The sequence below is a fragment of the Saccoglossus kowalevskii genome, chromosome 10 (genome assembly GCF_978046115.1).
Source record: "Saccoglossus kowalevskii chromosome 10, keSacKowa6.1, whole genome shotgun sequence".
In the NCBI taxonomy this organism is placed as follows: domain Eukaryota; kingdom Metazoa; phylum Hemichordata; class Enteropneusta; family Harrimaniidae; genus Saccoglossus; species Saccoglossus kowalevskii.
In genome coordinates, this window is record NC_140650.1 from 18,604,811 (window position 1) to 18,618,316 (window position 13,506).

At 33.2% G+C, this 13,506-nt stretch overlaps 1 protein-coding gene across 1 annotated transcript in view; it reads left to right on the forward strand.

The window, feature by feature from the left end:
• The window catches only part of LOC100371978 (alpha-1,6-mannosyl-glycoprotein 2-beta-N-acetylglucosaminyltransferase-like), a 73,020-nt gene that overhangs the window by 1,313 nt on the left and 58,201 nt on the right, over positions 1–13,506 (forward strand). The window lies entirely within an intron of this gene.

Sequence of the window (13,506 nt, forward strand, 5' to 3'; positions counted from 1 at the left end):
ACTGATATGACCATTCATTAAATTGAAATTTATTAGTACTTTGCATTGTTGATCTGTGCAACAGTGTGTCTGTGTTGCAGTGTGTTCTTTCTACTTTCACATTTAGCGTAAAATCTGTATTAGAAGCCGCATCCCTAATAGAAGTCACATCCATTCTTTTTGAATAATTTAGAACCAAATATTCACCATTTCTCATATGTGTAGATGCTCTAATAGAAGCCGCATTTCCTCTATTGCATTGTACCATTTTAATAGAAGCCGTGGTTTCTAATACAGATTTTACAGTACACATGACCTTAAACATAAAAACTATAACAAGTCTAATCCAACTAATGAGAATTTCCATCGTTTCGATATAGCATACGTATCGATGAATACCACTTTTTATATTAGAAATGGATTTATTATACTGGATCATTAAATTTTTTATTATTTTGACCATAAACAGACATGTTCTTGTCCTCAGTAAAAATCACAATACCCTTGTGGCAACAAGTGGCGAATTACTGCTACATAACTTTCCGTCATTCCAGATTTGATCTGCTTAATAAAATATATATATATATATATATATATATATACACACATATCTAATAGAGCAGTTTTAAATATTCATATTTGCTTGTAACTATTAACTATGAAAAGATGTATGGCACAGTTTTCTGTTCTCATTGAATTTAAAATACCTTTGAGTTATTTTTGAGCAATAGGAAATCTACTTTACTTTAATTTAAAATTAAAATTTACTTTAATTAAAATTCATTGTCATTCAGTGTTTTCCCAACACGTGTGCCAGAGATACATCAATGCTGCCTGTAAATCATTCGTTTCCTCCACTCTGGTGAGGGACTATGGTGTTTAGAGTAGGAATAGTGAACTACTACTGAACTATGAAATTTACGATGCTGTGACCCACTGCAAACTGAACCGCTACCATCGTGATCCGTTTGAGGCATGCATCCAGTATAATTGAAGCTATTCTAAATCTGTATTCAATGCAACATACAATGATGCTGTTGTAGTTGCTGGTAGTGATTTGTAGCATTCACAACTGAGGCTTCAATTGCCTCCATGCCCTGGAGTATTCCTAAACTCTTCAAACACATTTTGCTATAAAAATGGGAGCCATCTCAACTTCGAAGTTCAAGCCCTCTGCCACATTCAACTGTGCGTATGTTTTCTGCAGAATTTCCTCCAGTAAATGAGTTTGTAATTTTTTAACAACTGATGACGATGAGAGTTGACATGCTTTACAAAAATTGTTGCTTTCAATACATCATTATCATCATAATCTTCATCAGCCATGTAAATCACTATATGACAATTGTCCTCTGCATGTATGCTGAATGCATGCATGTGATTCATACTTGTACATGTGGATTAGCAGACACGGAGAGAGATTACAATATTAACAAAGAGTTTTAGCTTTACATGTATAGTTCATCAGATGTGCTTGTGAAAGAGAAAATATGGTGCATGTAGACATTATTATGCAATAGATTAGATTACTGTCTTCAATGACATTTATAATTGGTATTCAACCTCTCAGTGTGGAGTCTACTCTTGTATGCTCCATACAGTATTTCTACAAACTGGCTTTCTTTTATTTCTGTTATTATAAGATGTGCTGAAAAGAATCTGAGAAAAAAAAAATTTTAGAATTGTTTAGGCACGCTTTTTTTTCATTCTATTCCACTCAATACTTAGAACATACAAAGACGTTCACAGAGGGATGACTATTGAACTGAGCAGTTTTTCAGACACAGTGAAACTAATTGTTATGCGCTAAACATTGTACTAATGTTTACCTCTCTATGTATGTGTACTGGAGCTAGGAATTCTATCCTATACTACGTACAGTTGATTAAAAGAAATTCAACCTAATGAGGTGTGGCAAATCTATTCTGGACATCATATTGCAAATGTTATATTGCAGATATTTTGGGTGTATAAAATTTGAACATAACCATAGGCTGTAAAGAGTCTGGTGTAAATTTCACTAAGTTAGTCAAATACTAGTACCAGTACACGTCATTTCCTCTTATTTTCAAATCATATAATGAAGTCATATAGAAATAATTGCTACGTTCACACGACAGCATTTTATTGGAGCCCTAATCTTTATCATAATTATTCTGTGTGGTTGTTCCTGTTATACGATTTTGTGATAAAATTACACAAATATATAATTTACTATATTCACTGTGTAACTAGCATTACATGTAAAATATTAAACAGCAGTATCCAGTCAACATTCATGAAGTTTCAAATTATTTTATTATTACTCTGCACAAAAACTGATTACCAATATTCCCAGCCATTAAGACTTTCCACTATACCTAGCCCATATGCAAATCTAATTTAATACATCGAATAACAGTTTAATTAGACTTTAATTAAATGTAACTTTTGTATTTTGACTCTCTCCAGCAGGTCAGGTAGTATCAGAGCAGCACTTTAGTATAATTGAGTATGGATATGTGTGTACCTAGGACTTTCAATAAATTTGTATATTGTACCTAACGTGATATTTTACATTATGCCTTTACGCTTTGAATGCCAGTCACTTTTCACAAAATAAAAATATTTTTTTCCAATTTTTTTTTTTTTACCAATTTTAAGCAAATCCTTTAACAAAAAAAAGGAATTAAAAAAAAAACAATTTATGGAAAGTACATAATAATTAGTCAATTTGTAGTTCCACCAAAGAATTTTCCGATACCATGTAACATAAAACATCTGTCAATAGACCTAATTTTTCAGAAAAAAAATATGTTTTTAAACTGATTAACTCTGTTAATATGCCAGTAAAATACATATTCAATTAATCTAAATTACAATTGTCCTTTCAATGCGTTCACTTCACAAAATTCATAAATTTGTACTTGTTTCTTTTCTTGCCTTTTTACACGAATAATGAAATTTTCAATCCTTAAAATGTATTTGTTTCGTATTAATCTGGAAATTAATTGAAACACTGAAGTTAACTTATTATTTGCCAGCTTTTTTCACAATTTTGAAGCCATCAAGAAATTGTGTTTATTACAGAAGGAATTTTTCATTATTACAAAATTACTACCTGACTCATAATATTAAACATTATTTGTCTTTTGCGAACTACTGCATTTACAGTCTAGTAGGATTTAGATTTCAATGGAATACAAGAAGACAATTAAGCAGTGCACACAGACATATCAATTATCCTGCCATGACCACAAGACATGGGCCTTTCAAACTGAAACATAACAAACATTCTTCAGTCCATTATGCCTGTATATTGGAGAATCACACTGAGCACATACAGCACAGTTTATATTGTCCATGGTGTTTATTTGAGAAGCTTCTATATTGATATCTGATCCTATGTGACCCCCATGGCGATCAGCATCTCCATAGTGGATGATTGCAAACACAATTGTGTGTGCTTTTTAAAAGCTGCTTTGAAAACTCTCTAAATCCACCTTATGATTGCTCTGAATGAACTTCAACTGATTGGTGTTGCATCTAGCTTAGTGCTGATGTCATTAAAATCTGACTAAAAGATACAGTCAAGTACTAGTAATGAGTCTAGTACAAATCTTTTCAGAACAATCTTCATTATGTCAAAGTGCTATGATTTGAAAGCTTTCTTTCTAAATGGGTTAGGTACTGAAATCGTCAGTGTTATCTACTTGGTGTTGAAATGTGCCGGTATGTAAAGTGTACACAAAAAGATGTCTACATCTACATGTACATGTTCAGTATGTGTGTGCAAAGATTCCAACTGCCATCCCTTCTATTTCATATGGTAAACCGTTAATCTGTTCCAAACTTTTCACCACCAGTTCCCTCTTTTCATCACAAATTGTCCCATTTATAGTCTGCACATTCCCTCAGAAGATTGGGACAAAAATGGCCAAATTATTTGGGTAAAAATGGAAAATTATGTCTGTTGGCCTCAAAATTAAGGTTCATTTCTAGAAATATTGAAAAAATATAAGAAAAAAGTGCAGAAAAATTTGGACAAGAAAATCTGGTGGTTAAAAGGTTAAGACAACATTTGACATTTTATTTTTCTATCATGGTGTACATTTCTGTCGCATACATATTTGTTCAATTTGGATCTCACTTGATACATGGATTATGCTATTAATGTATGGCTTCGGATAACATTTGTTTCATTGCCAGTAATTATAACACTAGACTCGCCCTGCTGTGGCAGCAGATTTTGATTCCTTTACGTACTTTGTGATTGTGCTCATCACAGTACATGTATTTCCACACATGCATGTACATATACATCATATGTTGCATGGGACTCATGCATGGGACTCATGTTGTGTTGTGACTGGCGTTTTAGTACCTAATTAACAATGCATCAGAGCATTTTTTTTATGGAACTGATGTGAACATTTAGAACTACATATGTTTCTCTATTCTAAATGATAGTGAATTTGATACACCAGAAAATACTAGAATGTGCATGTGACCTTTTAGGGTTATGCATAGGACCTATTTTGATCTTGTGTAATTATGTTGCTGTTGAACTGGGTTATCAATGTCAACGTGTCTGTCAGCAGTCATTTATCAAGATTTCAATATTTAAAAAATGTTTGGACCAAAAATATGGGTTTCATCTTCTTACATATTTAATCACATACATGTACTGCAGTATATTCATACATGTAGTTATACTGGTACATGTAAGATGGCTGAATAATAGTAATGTTGACAGCAAAGCTATTTTCACTTGTGATGCAATGATGCAATGTATCCATGCAGTATTTCAATTCGCTTTGCTTGTGACATTACGGCCACTGGATACACCACATCGCTTAAAAAAAATAATTCCCATACCCAACGAACATCAGCTATCACATTCTGCCATAGTGCGGGACGTGTAAAACGCAAAGTTTGTTTAAACAAAATTTGAACACCACAGAGCATCATTTTTCTCTTTGAAAAGAGATGTCACCAGCTGCGGAAACAGATTTCTATCATCGCTAAACTGTACCATGATGGTTTTTTTTGTTGTCATACATTTTTGATAACCGGATAAAGCATTTTTTAGTGCGCCTGATTTGTTGATTCCTATGCTTCCAGATACACATTTTACCAGGATTCTGATGCATTGTATATTGACTTTTAATATTAAGAAATTTATTGATTGTGGAACTCTAATGTCATGTTACACTGTAAAATAAGAATGGCCATTACTTACTGTACTACAATAGTTGAATGGAATAATGTACAAATGTATGCACTAAACTGTAATTATTTTTATGTGACCTAAAAACGATGCAATGAAACCAGTCCCATCATATAAATTATTTGGTAATTAAAGACTTTAAGTTACTGTCATTTACATTATATGGAGCACTGTGAACTGAAAAGCAATTAAACTCATCCTAAATTCCACAATACTAAATGCACTTAATCTAGATTAGCTCTCTGTATACCATTCTTACTTTGCGTGGATTTGTACACTTTGTGACTGTTTTTGCTGTACTAGTAATGCATGTGATTTCCAAAATAACATAATAATGTGTCTCTGGTCAAAATAAGTTATATATTAATGGTTCTGGTTTATGAGCTCTTCTAATAAAGAAAAGACATTATTTTTTTTTCAGATTATGATTCAGGTATGGCCTAAAACTGAAGATTACGGTGTCTAATCACCAAAATAAGTTTAAGGTCATTGTTTAGGGTCATTTCACCTTATTTTAGGATTTCAGAATTATGTTGGATAAAATTTCTCAGAACTATACAAAACCTGATGTTGCCACCTCTTACACAGATCTTACAAAGTAGAATTGCAACTTCAAGGAGTTGAATTCAAATTTTACACTACTGAGCATGTTACTGCACAAATATGCAATGCATTATGGGAGAGAACATCAAATTTTACACACTTGAGCATGTTACCGCACGTACATGTAGTGCATTATGGGAGAGAACTACAAATTTTACACTACTGAGCATGCTACTGCACATATATGCAATGCATTATGGGAGAGAACTTCAAATTTTACACAACTGAGCATGTTACCGCACATACATGTAGTGCATTATGGGAGAGAACTACAAATTTTACACTACTGAGCATGCTACTGCACATATATGCAATGCATTATGGGAGAGAACTTCAAATTTTACACAACTGAGCATGTTACCGCACATACATGTAGTGCATTATGGGAGAGAACTACAAATTTTACACAACTGAGCATGCTACTGCACATATATGCAATGCATTATGGGAGAGAAATTCCATTGTGTATAATGGGAATTTATTACCATTACCGTACAATCGCTCACTATTAAATGTAAATGTTTTGAAATCTTAAAACTTTATTAGGATCCATTTCAATAATATTTTTATTATTTCCATCTCATGTCACCAAAGAAAATATTGAGATACATGTATGAAGAAATAATGTCATCATATCCATCAAGTGCCAAGCTTTTCTATGACATTTTGGACTCTTGTTTCTCGAAAAATAGTCCAGTGACCTCAATTTTGTTTTTTAATTTCAGTATCCTAATGGCATGAACCCATAATAATGAAAACATGAAGATAACAATTAATCTTCAATTCAGCGTGAATCTCCTCAAAGTAGTGACATCAAGAGATCTAAATTTACTTTTTTGCTCTGCTGTCGACTTAGTTGAATAAGCTGTTCTTAATACTGATAGTCAGATGCATGGGTTTCATACTCACTATTAACCATTATACATTTGTTACAATATCAATTCTATAATTTTCCAATTTTGAAGAATATTTTTGGTAAAAATTGTTAATCAACTTCAGTACTCTGGATATGATGGCTTCCATGTAGTGAATCTAAAAATTGCAGATTGATGTGTCTCTATCAGATTTGTGTCAAATTTTGGCACCATTTGAAAAATGAAAGTGCATAATTTATCCAATATTTTTTTTTTTTAAATTATGAACAAGTTATTATATGGGATATTATGCTCATTTGGTCCAAAATTAACAAAAGAATTTTAAAAAAATACACTATAATTTACAAAATGTTGTATCATCAATTTTTTTTGGGGGGGTGTTTGCAAAGGATTATTACGCTTTTCGTAAATCTCTATCTCGTACATCAAATTCATGCCTTTAGTTCACAAGACTTATTTCTTACACATTGCGAATTGTACATCACTAACTGCAGAGCTATATCAGCTAACTGGCTGCTTGTTTTTATTTAAATTATACATGTATATTTTGTGAGCAAACACTACGGCAATCTGGATATTGTCATCTCTCAGTAGACTTTAACACCTTTAAAACTGTCATGATTTAATTGATATTATAATAAATGGTCTTTGGAAGGCAGCACAGACCGTGTCAAAAGCTAGTCTGTTGCACAACCCACAGCTGTCAATACATCACATTTGTAATTGACATCAGCCAGAAGATAATACCATATTTGGTCTATTAGTAGCACATGCTTTACCAAAAAAACTGAGGTATTATTATGTTTAAAATAAGTAATGATTAGTTTACTAATGTAATTTTAGGTTTATACACCAGATCTTGCCTTTTAATAGAAACGATCACTTCCAATCAATTGGCCAAGCAAATTATTCCTCTGAGGCTAAAAACATCCCTCTCAATATTGCCATGGTGATGTATTCTGGAATTCTTCACTGTTGAAAGATTCAGTGATTTTCCCCAACTTGCACAATTCATGGTAAATATGTCTCCTGTGAAATTAAAGCTGATTATAGCATTTCATTATATGTAATATGTGGTGGGACTTAATGCATGAATGAATAGATAAATTGTTATCTTAGGCCATAAAGAAGGTTTTTGCATCTCATCATTACACGTCATCGCAGGTTTTAGTTGGAAACCTGGGCCTCACACATTTTTTGTTTGCGTCTGAGGATATACTAAGGAAGAATTTCTTGTTGATATATTTCAGACATACATGTATCAATAAAAGACATTTATGAATGATCTTTAATAGAAAACAGATGCCATTACTGACACCATTCTCTTTAAGTATCCTTTGATTTGAACATTTGAGTGCCGAAATCAAATTATGAAGCTATTCACAAATTAAACCACCTATTTTTTTCTCACCTCAATTTTGATGAAGATCTGTAGGCAAAAAAAATTATAATGTTCATTTGGTTCAAAATTCTTGAAAAAAAGTTTAAAAAAAATTGTGGTATTTAGGATAAATAAATTACTGTACTTGACATGTAGTTCACTTGTCAAACTTCACAACTTCAAAATTCACTGAAATTTCTCTGTGATTGTAACATACAGTTATAGGGTATTCATACAGGTAATACAGTTTTTTGCATACAATGTTTTTTCTTCAGTGAATATTATTGTCATTTTTGTTGGCAAAAATGGCATTATTGACTTTTTAAAACTACCAGCCAAACTACTTTAATAGTAACTGGTAATTAAACCATTGTATGTAGGTACCTTGCGTGGACCTGTATCAAATTTGTTCATTTAAAGATGGTATTTTAAATTCTTTATTTTTAACAGATATTTTTACATTCACTGTCAACTTTGTCAAACAGAGCCAATCATATTACTGATTTTATATTAGCATCCATTGGTGTCAGCATAAACTTTTCACTGTTTTGACTTCTTCTTGAAAACTGCAAGTCTGATTGTTTATTTCAGGATATCTTCAATTCTCTAATTCTGATGATTATTTTGTCATTTTTGGTAAAAAGTGATATTTTCGACTTTTTTTCCGAAAACTGCTTTGATATTATTTAAATGTATATATATATTAGGTACCTCCAGTGAGCCTCTCACAGATTTGTTCATTTTGTGATGATACATGGGCATTGTATCTTCGAATCTGTCGAAGTTTTCCTATGATAAAAATAGATGAAAAACTGTACATTGTACATGATTGACAAAACCTGTCACACTTTTATAACACGCCAACAAAGGACAAGGTAACCAGAGATTTATAACATTCATTATACATGTGTGTACAAAATGTATAACCACTAATAAATTATTGATAAAAATAATATAAACACTCATAAAGTAAATATTAAGTAATGTATTCTCTGTCTATTTAATTTAACCACGTTTGAATCAAAGTTTTATCTCTTTGTACCTACAGTTGTAGCATATCTAACATATATATCGTATATGCCATCTCTGTTCTCTGATAATAATGGGATTTTATTAATCAATTGCAAACGTGACTCATCATCCAGATGAACAATGCCAGTTACCGTAATAGGTGAATCTCATCACTGAGCCGCACACGTATAAATTTGTATGTCGTTATTTAATGTTACCCAGGTTGGCTGATTAAACATAACTCTTACTGTAAGAGGATCAATTGTGCGGTACAAATTTTTGTATTTATCAATGGGTTATTTAGTTACAGGCAATACTATAAGAGCATCAGAAATTAATAGTCTATTAAAAGTGTTATGGGATCAAATAAAGTTGTCATTTGTTGTTAAAATAATACAAGTTTCCATATTGAAATAGAACAATTTTTGACATTGTCCCAAGTAAGATTGACTGCTCTCACATAGACATTGCTGTGTTTGGTCAAGTACATGTATGTGCACTCCTGTGACTGATGTTAACCTTTTAATACAATAAATGTAAATGGGGGAAGGAGTGTATACAGATAATGAATTTAATTTTTGGCTCGAAAACATCATTTTCTTGTTTATAGTCAGTTTCAGTTTTTTATTGACTCTCAAGTGAGTGCCATGGGGGAGTTACGATCGTTTACATGTACTGAATGACTAAATCTTCAGCAATCATGTGATTTGATGCCAATAATTATTCCATACAATGAATTCCAAGTTGGCACTCACCGTACATGTATCGTGATGTTATCAAAGACTTATCAGTAACGGCAATCGTGAAATAGTCCCTGTGTACAGTGTACTCTTTGAGTGACAGTAATGGAAATCAAAAAGCTGTCTGCGTGTGCAATGTACCCTGGAAAGTATTATTATACTGTGATTGAATACATCATATGAATTTCTTAGTGCTCGTTCGGACACTATCTGAAAACGAGGACTTATTGAAACAATGATTGACCTCTGTGCATTACATTCAAATGTCATATATACAAAATGTGCATCATATATAATATTATACATATACACATCAATTTGTTTCACAATCTGATTCAAGATGGGCAATAGAGCAAATACAGTATGGTACTCCTATTCATTTGGATTTTTAATAGTAAAATTGTTCTTAATAGTACTTGCTGAATATTTTGTGTTAGGTATCGAAGTTACTATCTAACCATATGTTGGGAAAAAGCTAGTGGTCATTCCAACGATTCTGGATTTTTTATATACATATATCTCACTGTTTTCTGTATGTAGCAAATGACTGACTTACCTACAAATGTACAAGTAGTACCTGCGTTAACTCGGGAGAATATTAATCTTGTGATATTGTGTTACAGTAGTATTTATGAGTTTGCTTTGTAAAAAAAGACCAAAAAACAAATGAGACTGTATGGAAGTCTAAGTTTGCTTCCAAAAAAAATGTTTGCAGAAGGGCAGTACAGTGAGAGTATTGACTGATACAAATGTGTACTGTGTCTGAGTGCATACTTACTACTAACCTATCAAAAAATAATATAAGACAGATTTTGATGATTTTTGCTGTATATATTCACAACCATTTTCAATCAAGAAAATACATTTTATGAACTTTCCCCATCCTGAATATAAGATAATAACAAAATGTGACTATTATGATTAGAATGCATCAAATGTAATTATAGTTTTAAAATATTGACAAAATATTTCTCATATTGCAGTTACTTTCATGTACATTGTAAGCTGATACATGTACATGTATGAATCACCGTAGAATGTTTGTTTCTATATTGATTTACATTAAACTGGCAAATAAAACACGTTATGTGACATGGTTTACATATGTCACTCTTGAAATGAATGAATGGTATTAAAATTATCAGAAATGTTATTTAAAGTACAAGTGTATTAATTTACCAAAAAAAATTGCTAAACAACAGCCACTTTTCAAGAAAATAACCACCATTATCATAACTGCCATAGATAAAGCCCAGGTCAGTGAAAACATAGAATCACATTCCCAATCAATCTATAGCACACAGCAATTCATTTACCGGTACTGTCAGTCTTTATTGGCAGGTTTTCTTCAGTTATTTCTTGCTGTTGTCATAGCTCTACTTCAATATTATACATACATGTACAATGTACATGTATAGGTACTACATGTGGACCTCTCTCAGATTTGTTCATTTTGTGATGATATCTTTAATTCTCTAATTATTATACATATAGGTTCTACATGTGGACAATTCGTGTACTGCCAGTCTTTATTGGCAGGTTTTCTTCAGTTATTTCTTGCTGTTGTCATACCTCTACTTCAATATTATACATACATGTACATGTATAGGTACTACATGTGGACCTCTCTCAGATTTGTTCATTTTGTGATGATATCTTTAATTCTCTAATTATTATACATATAGGTTCTACATGTGGACAATTCGTGTACTGCCAGTCTTTATTGGCAGGTTTTCTTCAGTTATTTCCTGCTGTTGTCATAGCTCTACTTCAATAGTTGGTATTTATTACAATCGCTTGAAAGACTAAAACACGTAACATGTGCTACCTTAAAGTACTGTTACTACTTTTACTGTTCTGGTATTTGTATTGTTTACTTTGTATATTTTGTCTATACATGTATTACTAAAAGGAATATATCATATTTAAAAATCAATCAATTTTATTGGTAAACTCGAGACCAGCTGCCATTGTTGAACACTTTCCTACTATTTATAACATGTTTTTCTCATGAATTGTCTATGTATTGTGCATTCTGTAAACCATGTGTAGATTTCATGGCTTTCGATTGTATAATCTGTGTCTTGAAAACCCTAAAGATATATTCACTACTGCAAAATTTTCTGACTTGGAAAATTCGCGACAATTTAAAAAAATGTAAAGGGTTTGCTGAATTTTTTTGTTTTCGAGATATTTCTGGCTCAAGCGTGAAAAAATTGTTTCAGAAAAGAAAGAATGTTAAATGTACAGTGGAAGTAAACAAGGTGACTTACATGTAATTATGTACTACCGGGTAAGTAATTTTAATTAATAATTGATTTTTCAGCCTTGGACGCTATTATAAAATCATTAATTATTAAATTATGAACGGATATACTCATGGTGCATGTTAAAGATAGGGATCTTCTTTTAATTGAACATGGTACGATGGTTTAGTGTTTTTTTTACCTCGCTTAAGGAAGCATGTGGGTTCAATTTCCGAAGTTGTCTGCTTCATCAGTGGACCATGTTACACATTCACTGAACATGATATGCCAAGGCTTAGTTGTGAGGCAATGACGGAATAAGTGAACTACATTGTAGGGATGGCAGTGATGAGACAATGGCGGAATAAGTGAACTAGGGATGGCAGCGATGAGACAATGGTGGAATAAGTGAACTAGGGATGGCAGCGACGAGACAATGGTGGAATAAGTGAACTAGAGATGGCAGTGATGAGACAATGGCGGAATAAGTGAACTAGGGATGGCAGTGATGAGACAATGGTGGAATAAGTGAACTAGAGATGGCAGTGATGAGACAATGGTGGAATAAGTGAACTAGGGATGGCAGCGATGAGACAATGGCAGAATAAGTGAACTAGGGATGGCAGCGATGAGACAATAGTGGAATAAGTGAACTAGAGATGGCAGCGATGAGACAATGGTGGAATAAGTGAACTAGAGATGGCAGTGATGAGACAAGGGTGGAATAAGTGAACTAGGGATGGCAGCGATGAGACAATGGTGGAATAAGTGAACTAGAGATGGCAGCGATGAGACAATGGTGGAATAAGTGAACTAGGGATGGCAGCGATGAGACAATGGTGGAATAAGTGAACTAGAGATGGCAGCGATGAGACAATGGTGGAATAAGTGAACTAGGGATGGCAGTGATGAGACAAGGGTGGAATAAGTGAACTAGGGATGGCAGTGATGAGGCAATGGCGGAATAAGTGAACTAGGGATGGCAGCGATGAGACAATGGTGGAATAAGTGAACTAGATATGGCAGCGATGAGACAATGGTGGAATAAGTGAACTAGAGATGGCAGTGATGAGACAAGGGTGGAATAAGTGAACTAGGGATGGCAGCGATGAGACAATGGTGGAATAAGTGAACTAGAGATGGCAGCGATGAGACAATGGTGGAATAAGTGAACTAGGGATGGCAGTGATGAGACAAGGGTGGAATAAGTGAACTAGGGATGACAGTGATGAGGCAATGGCGGAATAAGTGAACTAGGGATGGCAGCGATGAGACAATGGTGGAATAAGTGAACTAGATATGGCAGCGATGAGACAATGGTGGAATAAGTGAACTAGAGATGGCAGTGATGAGACAATGGTGGAATAAGTGAACTAGGGATGGCAGTGATGAGACAAGGGTGGAATAAGTGAACTAGGGATGGCAGTGATGAGGCAATGGCGGAATAAGTGAACTAGGGATG